Below are 18,861 nucleotides of genomic sequence, written 5' to 3'. Positions count from 1 at the left end.
TGAAACACTCTTTTTGTTTAATTTACATGTGGAGATTTCAAGCGAATTGAGGCCAATGACAGAAAAGGAAATATCTTCTTTTAAAAAGTAGACAGAATCATTCTCTGAAACAACTTAATGATTTGTGCGTTCAGCCCACAGAGTTTAACATTTCTTTTCATAGAGCAGTTTGAAAACACTCTGTTTGTAAAGTCTGCCAGGGGATATTTGGGCCTTTACCAGGCCTTCGTTGGAAACGGGATTTCTTCATACAATGCAAGACAGAAGACTTCTCAGTAACTTCCTTGTGTTGTGTGTATTCAGCTCACAGAGTTGAACCTTTCTTTAGACAGAGCATATTTGATACATTCTTTTTTTAGAATTTGCAATTGGAGATTTCAAGCGATTTCAGGCCAATGGTAGAAAAGGAAATATCTTCGTATAAAAACTAGACAGACTCATTCTCTGAAACAACTTAAAGATATGTGCGTTCAGCTCACAGAGTTTAACCTTACTTTTCATAGAGCAGTTAGGAAACACTCTGTTTGTAAAGTCTGGAAGCGGATATTTGGACCTCTTTCAGGCCTTCGTTGGAAACGGGATTCCTTCATATAATGCTAGACAGAACAATTCTCAGTAACTTCTTAGCGTTGTGTGTATTCAACTCACAGGGTTGAACCTTTCTTTAGAGAGAGCAGATTTGAAACTCTCTTTTTGTGGAATTTGCGGTTGGAGATTTCAAGCGATTTGAGGCCAATGGTAGAAAGGGAAATATCTCCATTTAAAAACTAGACAGAATCATTCTGAGAAACTACTTTGTGATGTGTGCATCCACCTGACAGAGTTTAACCTTTCTTTTCATAGAGCAGTTTGAAAACACTCTGTTTGAAAAGTCTGCAAGTGGATATTTGGAACTCTACGAGGCCTTCGTTGGAAACGGGATTTCTTCATATAATGCAAGACAGAAGAATTCTCAGTAACTTCCTTGTGTTGTGTGTCTTCAGCTCACAGAGTTTAACCTTTCTTTAGACAGAGCATATTTGAAACTCTCTTTTTGTGGAATTTGCAATTGGAGATTTCAAGCGATTTCAGGCCAATGGTAGAAAAGGAAATATCTTCGTTTAAAAACTAGACAGAATCATTTTCAGAAACTAGTTTGTGATGTGTGCCTTCAACTGACAGAGTTTAACGTTTCTTTTCACAGAGCAGTTTGGAAGCACTCTCTTTGTAAAGTCTGCAAGTGGACACTTGGACCTCTTTGAGGCCTTCGTTGGAAGGGGTATTTCTTCACAAAATGCTAGACAGAGGAATTCTCAGTAACTTTTTTGTGTGTGTGTATTCAACTCACAGAGTTGAACCTTCCTTTAGACAGAGTAGATTTGAAACACTCTTTTTGTTTAATTTACATGTGGAGATTTCAAGCGAATTGAGGCCAATGACAGAAAAGGAAATATCTTCTTTTAAAAAGTAGACAGAATCATTCTCTGAAACAACTTAATGATTTGTGCGTTCAGCCCACAGAGTTTAACATTTCTTTTCATAGAGCAGTTTGAAAACACTCTGTTTGTAAAGTCTGCCAGGGGATATTTGGGCCTTTACCAGGCCTTCGTTGGAAACGGGATTTCTTCATACAATGCAAGACAGAAGACTTCTCAGTAACTTCCTTGTGTTGTGTGTATTCAGCTCACAGAGTTGAACCTTTCTTTAGACAGAGCATATTTGATACATTCTTTTTTTAGAATTTGCAATTGGAGATTTCAAGCGATTTCAGGCCAATGGTAGAAAAGGAAATATCTTCGTATAAAAACTAGACAGACTCATTCTCTGAAACAACTTAAAGATATGTGCGTTCAGCTCACAGAGTTTAACCTTACTTTTCATAGAGCAGTTAGGAAACACTCTGTTTGTAAAGTCTGGAAGCGGATATTTGGACCTCTTTCAGGCCTTCGTTGGAAACGGGATTCCTTCATATAATGCTAGACAGAACAATTCTCAGTAACTTCTTAGCGTTGTGTGTATTCAACTCACAGGGTTGAACCTTTCTTTAGAGAGAGCAGATTTGAAACTCTCTTTTTGTGGAATTTACAGTTGGAGATTTCAAGCGATTTGAGGCCAATGGTAGAAAGGGAAATATCTCCGTTTAAAAACTAGACAGAATCATTCTGAGAAACTACTTTGTGATGTGTGCATCCACCTGACAGAGTTTAACCTTTCTTTTCATAGAGCAGTTTGAAAACACTCTGTTTGAAAAGTCTGCAAGTGGATATTTGGAACTCTACGAGGCCTTCGTTGGAAACGGGATTTCTTCATATAATGCAAGACAGAAGAATTCTCAGTAACTTCCTTGTGTTGTGTGTCTTCAGCTCACAGAGTTTAACTTTTCTTTAGACAGAGCATATTTGAAACTCTCTTTTTGTGGAATTTGCAATTGGAGATTTCAAGCGATTTCAGGCCAATGGTAGAAAAGGAAATATCTTCGTTTAAAAACCAGACAGAATCATTCTCTGAAACAACGTAATGACTTGTGCGTTCAGCTCACAGGGTTTAACCTTTCTTTTCATAGAGCTGTTTGAAAACACTCTGTTTGTTAAGTCTGCAAGTGGATATTTGGACCTCTTTGAAGCCTTCTTTGGAAGCGGGATTTCTACATAAAATGCTAGACAGTAGAATTCTCAGTAACTTCCTTGTGTGTGTGTATTAAACTCACAGAGTTGAACCTTACTTTAGACAGTGTTGATTTGATGCACTCTTTTCGTGGAATTTACATGTGGAGATTTCAAGCGAATTGAGGTCAATGACAGAAAACGAAATATCACTGTTTAAAAACTAGTCAGAATCATTCTCAGAAACTACTTTGTGATGTGTGCATCCACCTGACAAAGTTGAACCTTTCTTTTCATGGAGCAGTTTGAAAACACTCTGTTTGTAAAGTCTGCAAGTGGATATTTGGACGTCTTTGAGGCCTTCGTTGGAAACGGGGTTTCTTCATATAATGCTAGACAGAAGAATTCCCAGTAACTTCTTTGTGTGTGTGTATTCAACTCACAGAGTTGGACCTTCCTTTAGACAGAGTAGATTTGAAACACTCTTTTTGTTTAACGTACATGTGGAGAATTCAAGCGAATTGAGGCCAATGACAGAAAAGGAAATATCTTCGTTTAAAAACTAGACAGAATCATTCTCTGAAACAACTTAATGATTTGTGCGTTCAGCTCACAGAGCTTAAACTTTCTTTTCATAGAGCAGTTTGAAAAGACTCTCTTTGTAAAGTCTGCCAGTGGATATTTGGGCCTTTACGAGGCCTTCTTTGGAAACGGGATATCTTCATATAATGCAAGACAGAAGATTTCTCAGTAACTTCCTTGTGTTGTGTGTATTCAGATCACAGAGTTTAACCATTCTTTAGACAGAGCATATTTGTAACATTCTTTTTTTGGAATTTGCAATTGGAGATTTCAAGCGATTTCAGGCCAATGGTAGAAAAGGAAATATCTTCGTTTAAAAACTAGACAGAATCATTTTCAGAAACTAGTTTGTGATGTGTGCCTTCAACTGACAGAGTCTAACGTTTCTTTTCACAGAGCAGTTTGGAAGCACTCTCTTTGTAAAGTCTGCAAGTGGATATTTGGACCTCTTTGAGGCCTTCGTTGGAAGGGGTATTTCTTCATAAAATGCTAGACAGAAGAATTCTCAGTAACTTTTGTGTGTGTGTGTATTCAACTCACAGAGTTGAACCTTCCTTTAGACAGAGTAGATTTGAAACACTCTTTTTGTTTAATTTACATGTGGAGATTTCAAGCGAATTGAGGCCAATGACAGAAAAGGAAATATCTTCTTTTAAAAAGGAGACAGAATCATTCTCTGAAACAACTTAATGATTTGTGCGTTCAGCTCACAGAGTTTAACATTTCTTTTCATAGAGCAGTTTGAAAACACTCTGTTTGTAAAGTCTGCAAGTGGATATTCGGGCCTTTACCAGGCCTTCGTTGGATACGGGATTTCTTCATATAATGCAAGACAGAAGATTTCCCAGTAACTTCCTTGTGTTGTGTGTATTCAGCTCACAGAGTTGAACCTTTCTTTAGACAGAGCATATTTGATACATTCTTTTTTTAGAATTTGCAATTGGAGATTTCAAGCGATTTCAGGCCAATGGTAGAAAAGGAAATATCTTCGTATAAAAACTAGACAGACTCATTCTCTGAAACAACTTAAAGATATGTGCGTTCAGCTCACAGAGTTTAACCTTACTTTTCATAGAGCAGTTAGGAAACACTCTGTTTGTAAAGGCTGGAAGCGGATATTTGGACCTCTTTCAGGCCTTCGTTGGAAACGGGATTCCTTCATATAATGCTAGACAGAACAATTCTCAGTAACTTCTTAGCGTTGTGTGTATTCAACTCACAGGGTTGAACCTTTCTTTAGAGAGAGCAGATTTGAAACTCTCTTTTTGTGGAATTTGCGGTTGGAGATTTCAAGCGATTTGAGGCCAATGGTAGAAAGGGAAATATCTCCATTTAAAAACTAGACAGAATCATTCTGAGAAACTACTTTGTGATGTGTGCATCCACCTGACAGAGTTTAACCTTTCTTTTCATAGAGCAGTTTGAAAACACTCTGTTTGAAAAGTCTGCAAGTGGATATTTGGAACTCTACGAGGCCTTCGTTGGAAACGGGATTTCTTCATATAATGCAAGACAGAAGAATTCTCAGTAACTTCCTTGTGTTGTGTGTCTTCAGCTCACAGAGTTTAACCTTTCTTTAGACAGAGCATATTTGAAACTCTCTTTTTGTGGAATTTGCAATTGGAGATTTCAAGCGATTTCAGGCCAATGGTAGAAAAGGAAATATCTTCGTTTAAAAACTAGACAGAATCATTTTCAGAAACTAGTTTGTGATGTGTGCCTTCAACTGACAGAGTTTAACGTTTCTTTTCACAGAGCAGTTTGGAAGCACTCTCTTTGTAAAGTCTGCAAGTGGACACTTGGACCTCTTTGAGGCCTTCGTTGGAAGGGGTATTTCTTCACAAAATGCTAGACAGAGGAATTCTCAGTAACTTTTTTGTGTGTGTGTATTCAACTCACAGAGTTAAACCTTCCTTTAGACAGAGTAGATTTGAAACACTCTTTTTGTTTAATTTACATGTGGAGATTTCAAGCGAATTGAGGCCAATGACAGAAAAGGAAATATCTTCTTTTAAAAAGTAGACAGAATCATTCTCTGAAACAACTTAATGATTTGTGCGTTCAGCCCACAGAGTTTAACATTTCTTTTCATAGAGCAGTTTGAAAACACTCTGTTTGTAAAGTCTGCCAGGGGATATTTGGGCCTTTACCAGGCCTTCGTTGGAAACGGGATTTCTTCATACAATGCAAGACAGAAGACTTCTCAGTAACTTCCTTGTGTTGTGTGTATTCAGCTCACAGAGTTGAACCTTTCTTTAGACAGAGCATATTTGATACATTCTTTTTTTAGAATTTGCAATTGGAGATTTCAAGCGATTTCAGGCCAATGGTAGAAAAGGAAATATCTTCGTATAAAAACTAGACAGACTCATTCTCTGAAACAACTTAAAGATATGTGCGTTCAGCTCACAGAGTTTAACCTTACTTTTCATAGAGCAGTTAGGAAACACTCTGTTTGTAAAGTCTGGAAGCGGATATTTGGACCTCTTTCAGGCCTTCGTTGGAAACGGGATTCCTTCATATAATGCTAGACAGAACAATTCTCAGTAACTTCTTAGCGTTGTGTGTATTCAACTCACAGGGTTGAACCTTTCTTTAGAGAGAGCAGATTTGAAACTCTCTTTTTGTGGAATTTGCGGTTGGAGATTTCAAGCGATTTGAGGCCAATGGTAGAAAGGGAAATATCTCCATTTAAAAACTAGACAGAATCATTCTGAGAAACTACTTTGTGATGTGTGCATCCACCTGACAGAGTTTAACCTTTCTTTTCATAGAGCAGTTTGAAAACACTCTGTTTGAAAAGTCTGCAAGTGGATATTTGGAACTCTACGAGGCCTTCGTTGGAAACGGGATTTCTTCATATAATGCAAGACAGAAGAATTCTCAGTAACTTCCTTGTGTTGTGTGTCTTCAGCTCACAGAGTTTAACCTTTCTTTAGACAGAGCATATTTGAAACTCTCTTTTTGTGGAATTTGCAATTGGAGATTTCAAGCGATTTCAGGCCAATGGTAGAAAAGGAAATATCTTCGTTTAAAAACTAGACAGAATCATTTTCAGAAACTAGTTTGTGATGTGTGCCTTCAACTGACAGAGTTTAACGTTTCTTTTCACAGAGCAGTTTGGAAGCACTCTCTTTGTAAAGTCTGCAAGTGGACACTTGGACCTCTTTGAGGCCTTCGTTGGAAGGGGTATTTCTTCACAAAATGCTAGACAGAGGAATTCTCAGTAACTTTTTTGTGTGTGTGTATTCAACTCACAGAGTTGAACCTTCCTTTAGACAGAGTAGATTTGAAACACTCTTTTTGTTTAATTTACATGTGGAGATTTCAAGCGAATTGAGGCCAATGACAGAAAAGGAAATATCTTCTTTTAAAAAGTAGACAGAATCATTCTCTGAAACAACTTAATGATTTGTGCGTTCAGCCCACAGAGTTTAACATTTCTTTTCATAGAGCAGTTTGAAAACACTCTGTTTGTAAAGTCTGCCAGGGGATATTTGGGCCTTTACCAGGCCTTCGTTGGAAACGGGATTTCTTCATACAATGCAAGACAGAAGACTTCTCAGTAACTTCCTTGTGTTGTGTGTATTCAGCTCACAGAGTTGAACCTTTCTTTAGACAGAGCATATTTGATACATTCTTTTTTTAGAATTTGCAATTGGAGATTTCAAGCGATTTCAGGCCAATGGTAGAAAAGGAAATATCTTCGTATAAAAACTAGACAGACTCATTCTCTGAAACAACTTAAAGATATGTGCGTTCAGCTCACAGAGTTTAACCTTACTTTTCATAGAGCAGTTAGGAAACACTCTGTTTGTAAAGTCTGGAAGCGGATATTTGGACCTCTTTCAGGCCTTCGTTGGAAACGGGATTCCTTCATATAATGCTAGACAGAACAATTCTCAGTAACTTCTTAGCGTTGTGTGTATTCAACTCACAGGGTTGAACCTTTCTTTAGAGAGAGCAGATTTGAAACTCTCTTTTTGTGGAATTTACAGTTGGAGATTTCAAGCGATTTGAGGCCAATGGTAGAAAGGGAAATATCTCCGTTTAAAAACTAGACAGAATCATTCTGAGAAACTACTTTGTGATGTGTGCATCCACCTGACAGAGTTTAACCTTTCTTTTCATAGAGCAGTTTGAAAACACTCTGTTTGAAAAGTCTGCAAGTGGATATTTGGAACTCTACGAGGCCTTCGTTGGAAACGGGATTTCTTCATATAATGCAAGACAGAAGAATTCTCAGTAACTTCCTTGTGTTGTGTGTCTTCAGCTCACAGAGTTTAACTTTTCTTTAGACAGAGCATATTTGAAACTCTCTTTTTGTGGAATTTGCAATTGGAGATTTCAAGCGATTTCAGGCCAATGGTAGAAAAGGAAATATCTTCGTTTAAAAACCAGACAGAATCATTCTCTGAAACAACGTAATGACTTGTGCGTTCAGCTCACAGGGTTTAACCTTTCTTTTCATAGAGCTGTTTGAAAACACTCTGTTTGTTAAGTCTGCAAGTGGATATTTGGACCTCTTTGAAGCCTTCTTTGGAAGCGGGATTTCTACATAAAATGCTAGACAGTAGAATTCTCAGTAACTTCCTTGTGTGTGTGTATTAAACTCACAGAGTTGAACCTTACTTTAGACAGTGTTGATTTGATGCACTCTTTTCGTGGAATTTACATGTGGAGATTTCAAGCGAATTGAGGTCAATGACAGAAAACGAAATATCACTGTTTAAAAACTAGTCAGAATCATTCTCAGAAACTACTTTGTGATGTGTGCATCCACCTGACAAAGTTGAACCTTTCTTTTCATGGAGCAGTTTGAAAACACTCTGTTTGTAAAGTCTGCAAGTGGATATTTGGACGTCTTGGAGGCCTTCGTTGGAAACGGGGTTTCTTCATATAATGCTAGACAGAAGAATTCCCAGTAACTTCTTTGTGTGTGTGTATTCAACTCACAGAGTTGGACCTTCCTTTAGACAGAGTAGATTTGAAACACTCTTTTTGTTTAACGTACATGTGGAGAATTCAAGCGAATTGAGGCCAATGACAGAAAAGGAAATATCTTCGTTTAAAAACTAGACAGAATCATTCTCTGAAACAACTTAATGATTTGTGCGTTCAGCTCACAGAGCTTAAACTTTCTTTTCATAGAGCAGTTTGAAAAGACTCTCTTTGTAAAGTCTGCCAGTGGATATTTGGGCCTTTACGAGGCCTTCTTTGGAAACGGGATATCTTCATATAATGCAAGACAGAAGATTTCTCAGTAACTTCCTTGTGTTGTGTGTATTCAGATCACAGAGTTTAACCATTCTTTAGACAGAGCATATTTGTAACATTCTTTTTTTGGAATTTGCAATTGGAGATTTCAAGCGATTTCAGGCCAATGGTAGAAAAGGAAATATCTTCGTTTAAAAACTAGACAGAATCATTTTCAGAAACTAGTTTGTGATGTGTGCCTTCAACTGACAGAGTTTAACGTTTCTTTTCACAGAGCAGTTTGGAAGCACTCTCTTTGTAAAGTCTGCAAGTGGATATTTGGACCTCTTTGAGGCCTTCGTTGGAAGGGGTATTTCTTCATAAAATGCTAGACAGAAGAATTCTCAGTAACTTTTGTGTGTGTGTGTATTCAACTCACAGAGTTGAACCTTCCTTTAGACAGAGTAGATTTGAAACACTCTTTTTGTTTAATTTACATGTGGAGATTTCAAGCGAATTGAGGCCAATGACAGAAAAGGAAATATCTTCTTTTAAAAAGGAGACAGAATCATTCTCTGAAACAACTTAATGATTTGTGCGTTCAGCTCACAGAGTTTAACATTTCTTTTCATAGAGCAGTTTGAAAACACTCTGTTTGTAAAGTCTGCAAGTGGATATTCGGGCCTTTACCAGGCCTTCGTTGGATACGGGATTTCTTCATATAATGCAAGACAGAAGATTTCCCAGTAACTTCCTTGTGTTGTGTGTATTCAGCTCACAGAGTTGAACCTTTCTTTAGACAGAGCATATTTGATACATTCTTTTTTTAGAATTTGCAATTGGAGATTTCAAGCGATTTCAGGCCAATGGTAGAAAAGGAAATATCTTCGTATAAAAACTAGACAGACTCATTCTCTGAAACAACTTAAAGATATGTGCGTTCAGCTCACAGAGTTTAACCTTACTTTTCATAGAGCAGTTAGGAAACACTCTGTTTGTAAAGGCTGGAAGCGGATATTTGGACCTCTTTCAGGCCTTCGTTGGAAACGGGATTCCTTCATATAATGCTAGACAGAACAATTCTCAGTAACTTCTTAGCGTTGTGTGTATTCAACTCACAGGGTTGAACCTTTCTTTAGAGAGAGCAGATTTGAAACTCTCTTTTTGTGGAATTTGCGGTTGGAGATTTCAAGCGATTTGAGGCCAATGGTAGAAAGGGAAATATCTCCATTTAAAAACTAGACAGAATCATTCTGAGAAACTACTTTGTGATGTGTGCATCCACCTGACAGAGTTTAACCTTTCTTTTCATAGAGCAGTTTGAAAACACTCTGTTTGAAAAGTCTGCAAGTGGATATTTGGAACTCTACGAGGCCTTCGTTGGAAACGGGATTTCTTCATATAATGCAAGACAGAAGAATTCTCAGTAACTTCCTTGTGTTGTGTGTCTTCAGCTCACAGAGTTTAACCTTTCTTTAGACAGAGCATATTTGAAACTCTCTTTTTGTGGAATTTGCAATTGGAGATTTCAAGCGATTTCAGGCCAATGGTAGAAAAGGAAATATCTTCGTTTAAAAACTAGACAGAATCATTTTCAGAAACTAGTTTGTGATGTGTGCCTTCAACTGACAGAGTTTAACGTTTCTTTACACAGAGCAGTTTGGAAGCACTCTCTTTGTAAAGTCTGCAAGTGGACACTTGGACCTCTTTGAGGCCTTCGTTGGAAGGGGTATTTCTTCACAAAATGCTAGACAGAGGAATTCTCAGTAACTTTTTTGTGTGTGTGTATTCAACTCACAGAGTTGAACCTTCCTTTAGACAGAGTAGATTTGAAACACTCTTTTTGTTTAATTTACATGTGGAGATTTCAAGCGAATTGAGGCCAATGACAGAAAAGGAAATATCTTCTTTTAAAAAGTAGACAGAATCATTCTCTGAAACAACTTAATGATTTGTGCGTTCAGCCCACAGAGTTTAACATTTCTTTTCATAGAGCAGTTTGAAAACACTCTGTTTGTAAAGTCTGCCAGGGGATATTTGGGCCTTTACCAGGCCTTCGTTGGAAACGGGATTTCTTCATACAATGCAAGACAGAAGACTTCTCAGTAACTTCCTTGTGTTGTGTGTATTCAGCTCACAGAGTTGAACCTTTCTTTAGACAGAGCATATTTGATACATTCTTTTTTTAGAATTTGCAATTGGAGATTTCAAGCGATTTCAGGCCAATGGTAGAAAAGGAAATATCTTCGTATAAAAACTAGACAGACTCATTCTCTGAAACAACTTAAAGATATGTGCGTTCAGCTCACAGAGTTTAACCTTACTTTTCATAGAGCAGTTAGGAAACACTCTGTTTGTAAAGTCTGGAAGCGGATATTTGGACCTCTTTCAGGCCTTCGTTGGAAACGGGATTCCTTCATATAATGCTAGACAGAACAATTCTCAGTAACTTCTTAGCGTTGTGTGTATTCAACTCACAGGGTTGAACCTTTCTTTAGAGAGAGCAGATTTGAAACTCTCTTTTTGTGGAATTTACAGTTGGAGATTTCAAGCGATTTGAGGCCAATGGTAGAAAGGGAAATATCTTCGTTTAAAAACTAGACAGAATCATTCTCTGAAACAACGTAATGATTTGTGCGTTCAGCTAACAGAGTTTAACCTTTCTTTTCATAGAGCAGTTTGAAAACACTCTTTTTGTAAAGTCTGCAAGTGGATATTTGGACCTCTTTGAAGCCTTCGTTGGAAGCGGGATTTCTTCATAAAATGGTAGACAGAAGAATTCTCAGTAACTTCTTTGTGTGTGTGTATTCAAATCACAGAGTTGAACCTTCCTTTAGACAGAGTAGATTTGAAACACTCTTTTTGTTTAATTTACATGTGGAGATTTCAAGCGAATTGAGGCCAATGACAGAAAAGGAAATATCTTCGTTTAAAAACTAGACAGAATCATTCTCTGAAACAACTTAATGATTTGTGCGTTCAGCTCACAGACTTTAACCTTTCTTTTCATAGAGCAGTTTGAAAACACTCTGTTTGTAAAGTCTGCAAGTGGATATTTGGACCTTTACGAGGCCTTCGTTGGAAACGGTATTTCTTCGTATAATGCAAGACAGAAGATTTCTCAGTAACTTCCTTGTGTTGTGTGTATTCAGCTCACAGAGTTGGACATTTGTTTAGGGAGAGCATATATGAAACTTTCTCCTTTTGGAATTTGCAATTGGAGATTTCAAGGGATTTCAGGTCAATGGAAGAAAAGGAAATATCTTCGTTTAAAAACTAGACAGAATCATTTTCAGAAACTAGTTTCTGATGTGTGCCTTCAACTGACAGAGTTTAACTTTTCTTTTCACAGTGCAGTTTGGAAGCACTCTCTTTGTAAAGTCTGCAAGTGGATATTTGGACCTCTTTGAGGCCTTCGTTGGAAGCGGGATTTCTTCATAAAATGCTAGACAGAGGAATTCTCAGTAACTTCTTTGTGTTTGTGTATTCAACTCACAGAGTTGAACATTCCTTTAGAAAGAGTAGATTTGAAACCCTCTTTTTGTGGAAATTACATGTGGAGATTTCAAGCGAATTGAGGTCAGTGACAGAAAACGAAATATGTTTGTTTAAAAAGTAGACAGAATCATTCTCAGAAACTACTTTGTGATGTGTGCATCCACCTGACAAAGTATATCCTTATTTTTCATAGAGCAGTTTGAAAACACTCTGTTTGTAAAATCTGCAAGTGTATATTTGGACCCCTTAGAGGCCTTCGTTGGAAACGGTATTTCTTCATATAATGCTACACAGAAGAATTTTCAGTAACTTCTTTGTGTTGTGTGTATTCACCTCACAGACTTGAACCTTTCTTTAGACAGAGCAGATTTGAAACTCTGTTTTTGTGGATTTTGCAATTGGAGATTTCAAGCGATTTGAGGCCAATGGTAGAAAAGGAAATATCTTCGTTTAAAAACCAGACAGAATCATTTTTAGAAACTAGTTTCTGATCTGTGCCTTCAATTGACAGAGTTTAACGTTTCTTTTCACAGAGCAGTTTGGAAGCACTCTCTTTGTAAAGTCTGCAAGTGGATATTTGGACCTCTTTGAGGCCTTCGTTGGAAACGTTATTTCTTCATATAATGCTAGACAGAAGAATTTTCAGTAACTTCTTTGTGTTGTGTGTATTCAGCTCACAGAGTTGAACCTTTCTTTAGACAGAGCAGATTTGAAACTCTCTTTTTGTGGGTTTTGCAATTGGAGATTTCAAGAGATTTGAGGCCAATGACAGAAAAGGAAATATCTTCTTTTAAAAAGGAGACAGAATCATTCTCTGAAACAACTTAATGATTTGTGCGTTCAGCTCACAGAGTTTAACATTTCTTTTCATAGAGCAGTTTGAAAACACTCTGTTTGTAAAGTCTGCAAGTGGATATTCGGGCCTTTACCAGGCCTTCGTTGGATACGGGATTTCTTCATATAATGCAAGACAGAAGATTTCCCAGTAACTTCCTTGTGTTGTGTGTATTCAGCTCACAGAGTTGAACCTTTCTTTAGACAGAGCATATTTGATACATTCTTTTTTTAGAATTTGCAATTGGAGATTTCAAGCGATTTCAGGCCAATGGTAGAAAAGGAAATATCTTCGTATAAAAACTAGACAGACTCATTCTCTGAAACAACTTAAAGATATGTGCGTTCAGCTCACAGAGTTTAACCTTACTTTTCATAGAGCAGTTAGGAAACACTCTGTTTGTAAAGGCTGGAAGCGGATATTTGGACCTCTTTCAGGCCTTCGTTGGAAACGGGATTCCTTCATATAATGCTAGACAGAACAATTCTCAGTAACTTCTTAGCGTTGTGTGTATTCAACTCACAGGGTTGAACCTTTCTTTAGAGAGAGCAGATTTGAAACTCTCTTTTTGTGGAATTTGCGGTTGGAGATTTCAAGCGATTTGAGGCCAATGGTAGAAAGGGAAATATCTCCATTTAAAAACTAGACAGAATCATTCTGAGAAACTACTTTGTGATGTGTGCATCCACCTGACAGAGTTTAACCTTTCTTTTCATAGAGCAGTTTGAAAACACTCTGTTTGAAAAGTCTGCAAGTGGATATTTGGAAATCTACGAGGCCTTCGTTGGAAACGGGATTTCTTCATATAATGCAAGACAGAAGAATTCTCAGTAACTTCCTTGTGTTGTGTGTATTCAGCTCACAGAGTTTAACCTTTCTTTAGACAGAGCATATTTGAAACTCTCTTTTTGTGGAATTTGCAATTGGAGATTTCAAGCGATTTCAGGCCAATGGTAGAAAAGGAAATATCTTCGTATAAAAACTAGACAGACTCATTCTCTGAAACAACTTAAAGATATGTGCGTTCAGCTCACAGAGTTTAACCTTACTTTTCATAGAGCAGTTAGGAAACACTCTGTTTGTAAAGTCTGGAAGCGGATATTTGGACCTCTTTCAGGCCTTCGTTGGAAACGGGATTCCTTCATATAATGCTAGACAGAACAATTCTCAGTAACTTCTTAGCGTTGTGTGTATTCAACTCACAGGGTTGAACCTTTCTTTAGAGAGAGCAGATTTGAAACTCTCTTTTTGTGGAATTTACAGTTGGAGATTTCAAGCGATTTGGGGCCAATGGTAGAAAGGGAAATATCTTCGTTTAAAAACTAGACAGAATCATTCTCTGAAACAACGTAATGATTTGTGCGTTCAGCTAACAGAGTTTAACCTTTCTTTTCATAGAGCAGTTTGAAAACACTCTTTTTGTAAAGTCTGCAAGTGGATATTTGGACCTCTTTGAAGCCTTCGTTGGAAGCGGGATTTCTTCATAAAATGGTAGACAGAAGAATTCTCAGTAACTTCTTTGTGTGTGTGTATTCAAATCACAGAGTTGAACCTTCCTTTAGACAGAGTAGATTTGAAACACTCTTTTTGTTTAATTTACATGTGGAGATTTCAAGCGAATTGAGGCCAATGACAGAAAAGGAAATATCTTCGTTTAAAAACTAGACAGAATCATTCTCTGAAACAACTTAATGATTTGTGCGTTCAGCTCACAGACTTTAACCTTTCTTTTCATAGAGCAGTTTGAAAACACTCTGTTTGTAAAGTCTGCAAGTGGATATTTGGACCTTTACGAGGCCTTCGTTGGAAACGGTATTTCTTCGTATAATGCAAGACAGAAGATTTCTCAGTAACTTCCTTGTGTTGTGTGTATTCAGCTCACAGAGTTGGACATTTGTTTAGGGAGAGCATATATGAAACTTTCTCCTTTTGGAATTTGCAATTGGAGATTTCAAGGGATTTCAGGTCAATGGAAGAAAAGGAAATATCTTCGTTTAAAAACTAGACAGAATCATTTTCAGAAACTAGTTTCTGATGTGTGCCTTCAACTGACAGAGTTTAACTTTTCTTTTCACAGTGCAGTTTGGAAGCACTCTCTTTGTAAAGTCTGCAAGTGGATATTTGGACCTCTTTGAGGCCTTCGTTGGAAGCGGGATTTCTTCATAAAATGCTAGACAGAGGAATTCTCAGTAACTTCTTTGTGTTTGTGTATTCAACTCACAGAGTTGAACATTCCTTTAGAAAGAGTAGATTTGAAACCCTCTTTTTGTGGAAATTACATGTGGAGATTTCAAGCGAATTGAGGTCAGTGACAGAAAACGAAATATGTTTGTTTAAAAAGTAGACAGAATCATTCTCAGAAACTACTTTGTGATGTGTGCATCCACCTGACAAAGTATATCCTTATTTTTCATAGAGCAGTTTGAAAACACTCTGTTTGTAAAATCTGCAAGTGTATATTTGGACCCCTTAGAGGCCTTCGTTGGAAACGGTATTTCTTCATATAATGCTACACAGAAGAATTTTCAGTAACTTCTTTGTGTTGTGTGTATTCACCTCACAGACTTGAACCTTTCTTTAGACAGAGCAGATTTGAAACTCTGTTTTTGTGGATTTTGCAATTGGAGATTTCAAGCGATTTGAGGCCAATGGTAGAAAAGGAAATATCTTCGTTTAAAAACCAGACAGAATCATTTTTAGAAACTAGTTTCTGATCTGTGCCTTCAATTGACAGAGTTTAACGTTTCTTTTCAAAGAGCAGTTTGGAAGCACTCTCTTTGTAAAGTCTGCAAGTGGATATTTGGACCTCTTTGAGGCCTTCGTTGGAAACGTTATTTCTTCATATAATGCAAGACAGAAGATTTCCCAGTAACTTCCTTGTGTTGTGTGTATTCAGCTCACAGAGTTGAACCTTTCTTTATACAGAGCATATTTGATACATTCTTTTTTTAGAATTTGCAATTGGAGATTTCAAGCGATTTCAGGCCAATGGTAGAAAAGGAAATATCTTCGTATAAAAACTAGACAGACTCATTCTCTGAAACAACTTAAAGATATGTGCGTTCAGCTCACAGAGTTTAACCTTACTTTTCATAGAGCAGTTAGGAAACACTCTGTTTGTAAAGTCTGGAAGCGGATATTTGGACCTCTTTCAGGCCTTCGTTGGAAACGGGATTCCTTCATATAATGCTAGACAGAACAATTCTCAGTAACTTCTTAGCGTTGTGTGTATTCAACTCACAGGGTTGAACCTTTCTTTAGAGAGAGCAGATTTGAAACTCTCTTTTTGTGGAATTTGCGGTTGGAGATTTCAAGCGATTTGAGGCCAATGGTAGAAAGGGAAATATCTCCATTTAAAAACTAGACAGAATCATTCTGAGAAACTACTTTGTGATGTGTGCATCCACCTGACAGAGTTTAACCTTTCTTTTCATAGAGCAGTTTGAAAACACTCTGTTTGAAAAGTCTGCAAGTGGATATTTGGAACTCTACGAGGCCTTCGTTGGAAACGGGATTTCTTCATATAATGCAAGACAGAAGAATTCTCAGTAACTTCCTTGTGTTGTGTGTCTTCAGCTCACAGAGTTTAACCTTTCTTTAGACAGAGCATATTTGAAACTCTCTTTTTGTGGAATTTGCAATTGGAGATTTCAAGCGATTTCAGGCCAATGGTAGAAAAGGAAATATCTTCGTTTAAAAACTAGACAGAATCATTTTCAGAAACTAGTTTGTGATGTGTGCCTTCAACTGACAGAGTTTAACGTTTCTTTTCACAGAGCAGTTTGGAAGCACTCTCTTTGTAAAGTCTGCAAGTGGACACTTGGACCTCTTTGAGGCCTTCGTTGGAAGGGGTATTTCTTCACAAAATGCTAGACAGAGGAATTCTCAGTAACTTTTTTGTGTGTGTGTATTCAACTCACAGAGTTGAACCTTCCTTTAGACAGAGTAGATTTGAAACACTCTTTTTGTTTAATTTACATGTGGAGATTTCAAGCGAATTGAGGCCAATGACAGAAAAGGAAATATCTTCTTTTAAAAAGTAGACAGAATCATTCTCTGAAACAACTTAATGATTTGTGCGTTCAGCCCACAGAGTTTAACATTTCTTTTCATAGAGCAGTTTGAAAACACTCTGTTTGTAAAGTCTGCCAGGGGATATTTGGGCCTTTACCAGGCCTTCGTTGGAAACGGGATTTCTTCATACAATGCAAGACAGAAGACTTCTCAGTAACTTCCTTGTGTTGTGTGTATTCAGCTCACAGAGTTGAACCTTTCTTTAGACAGAGCATATTTGATACATTCTTTTTTTAGAATTTGCAATTGGAGATTTCAAGCGATTTCAGGCCAATGGTAGAAAAGGAAATATCTTCGTATAAAAACTAGACAGACTCATTCTCTGAAACAACTTAAAGATATGTGCGTTCAGCTCACAGAGTTTAACCTTACTTTTCATAGAGCAGTTAGGAAACACTCTGTTTGTAAAGTCTGGAAGCGGATATTTGGACCTCTTTCAGGCCTTCGTTGGAAACGGGATTCCTTCATATAATGCTAGACAGAACAATTCTCAGTAACTTCTTAGCGTTGTGTGTATTCAACTCACAGGGTTGAACCTTTCTTTAGAGAGAGCAGATTTGAAACTCTCTTTTTGTGGAATTTACAGTTGGAGATTTCAAGCGATTTGAGGCCAATGGTAGAAAGGGAAATATCTCCGTTTAAAAACTAGACAGAATCATTCTGAGAAACTACTTTGTGATGTGTGCATCCACCTGACAGAGTTTAACCTTTCTTTTCATAGAGCAGTTTGAAAACACTCTGTTTGAAAAGTCTGCAAGTGGATATTTGGAACTCTACGAGGCCTTCGTTGGAAACGGGATTTCTTCATATAATGCAAGACAGAAGAATTCTCAGTAACTTCCTTGTGTTGTGTGTCTTCAGCTCACAGAGTTTAACTTTTCTTTAGACAGAGCATATTTGAAACTCTCTTTTTGTGGAATTTGCAATTGGAGATTTCAAGCGATTTCAGGCCAATGGTAGAAAAGGAAATATCTTCGTTTAAAAACCAGACAGAATCATTCTCTGAAACAACGTAATGACTTGTGCGTTCAGCTCACAGGGTTTAACCTTTCTTTTCATAGAGCTGTTTGAAAACACTCTGTTTGTTAAGTCTGCAAGTGGATATTTGGACCTCTTTGAAGCCTTCTTTGGAAGCGGGATTTCTACATAAAATGCTAGACAGTAGAATTCTCAGTAACTTCCTTGTGTGTGTGTATTAAACTCACAGAGTTGAACCTTACTTTAGACAGTGTTGATTTGATGCACTCTTTTCGTGGAATTTACATGTGGAGATTTCAAGCGAATTGAGGTCAATGACAGAAAACGAAATATCACTGTTTAAAAACTAGTCAGAATCATTCTCAGAAACTACTTTGTGATGTGTGCATCCACCTGACAAAGTTGAACCTTTCTTTTCATGGAGCAGTTTGAAAACACTCTGTTTGTAAAGTCTGCAAGTGGATATTTGGACGTCTTGGAGGCCTTCGTTGGAAACGGGGTTTCTTCATATAATGCTAGACAGAAGAATTCCCAGTAACTTCTTTGTGTGTGTGTATTCAACTCACAGAGTTGGACCTTCCTTTAGACAGAGTAGATTTGAAACACTCTTTTTGTTTAACGTACATGTGGAGAATTCAAGCGAATTGAGGCCAATGACAGAAAAGGAAATATCTTCTTTTAAAAAGTAGACAGAATCATTCTCTGAAACAACTTAATGATTTGTGCGTTCAGCTCACAGAGCTTAAACTTTCTTTTCATAGAGCAGTTTGAAAAGACTCTCTTTGTAAAGTCTGCCAGTGGATATTTGGGCCTTTACGAGGCCTTCTTTGGAAACGGGATATCTTCATATAATGCAAGACAGAAGATTTCTCAGTAACTTCCTTGTGTTGTGTGTATTCAGATCACAGAGTTTAACCATTCTTTAGACAGAGCATATTTGTAACATTCTTTTTTTGGAATTTGCAATTGGAGATTTCAAGCGATTTCAGGCCAATGGTAGAAAAGGAAATATCTTCGTTTAAAAACTAGACAGAATCATTTTCAGAAACTAGTTTGTGATGTGTGCCTTCAACTGACAGAGTTTAACGTTTCTTTTCACAGAGCAGTTTGGAAGCA

The sequence above is a fragment of the Pan paniscus genome, chromosome 15 (assembly GCF_029289425.2).
Source record: "Pan paniscus chromosome 15, NHGRI_mPanPan1-v2.0_pri, whole genome shotgun sequence".
NCBI lineage: Eukaryota > Metazoa > Chordata > Mammalia > Primates > Hominidae > Pan > Pan paniscus.
Note: the sequence above shows the minus strand (reverse complement) of the source record.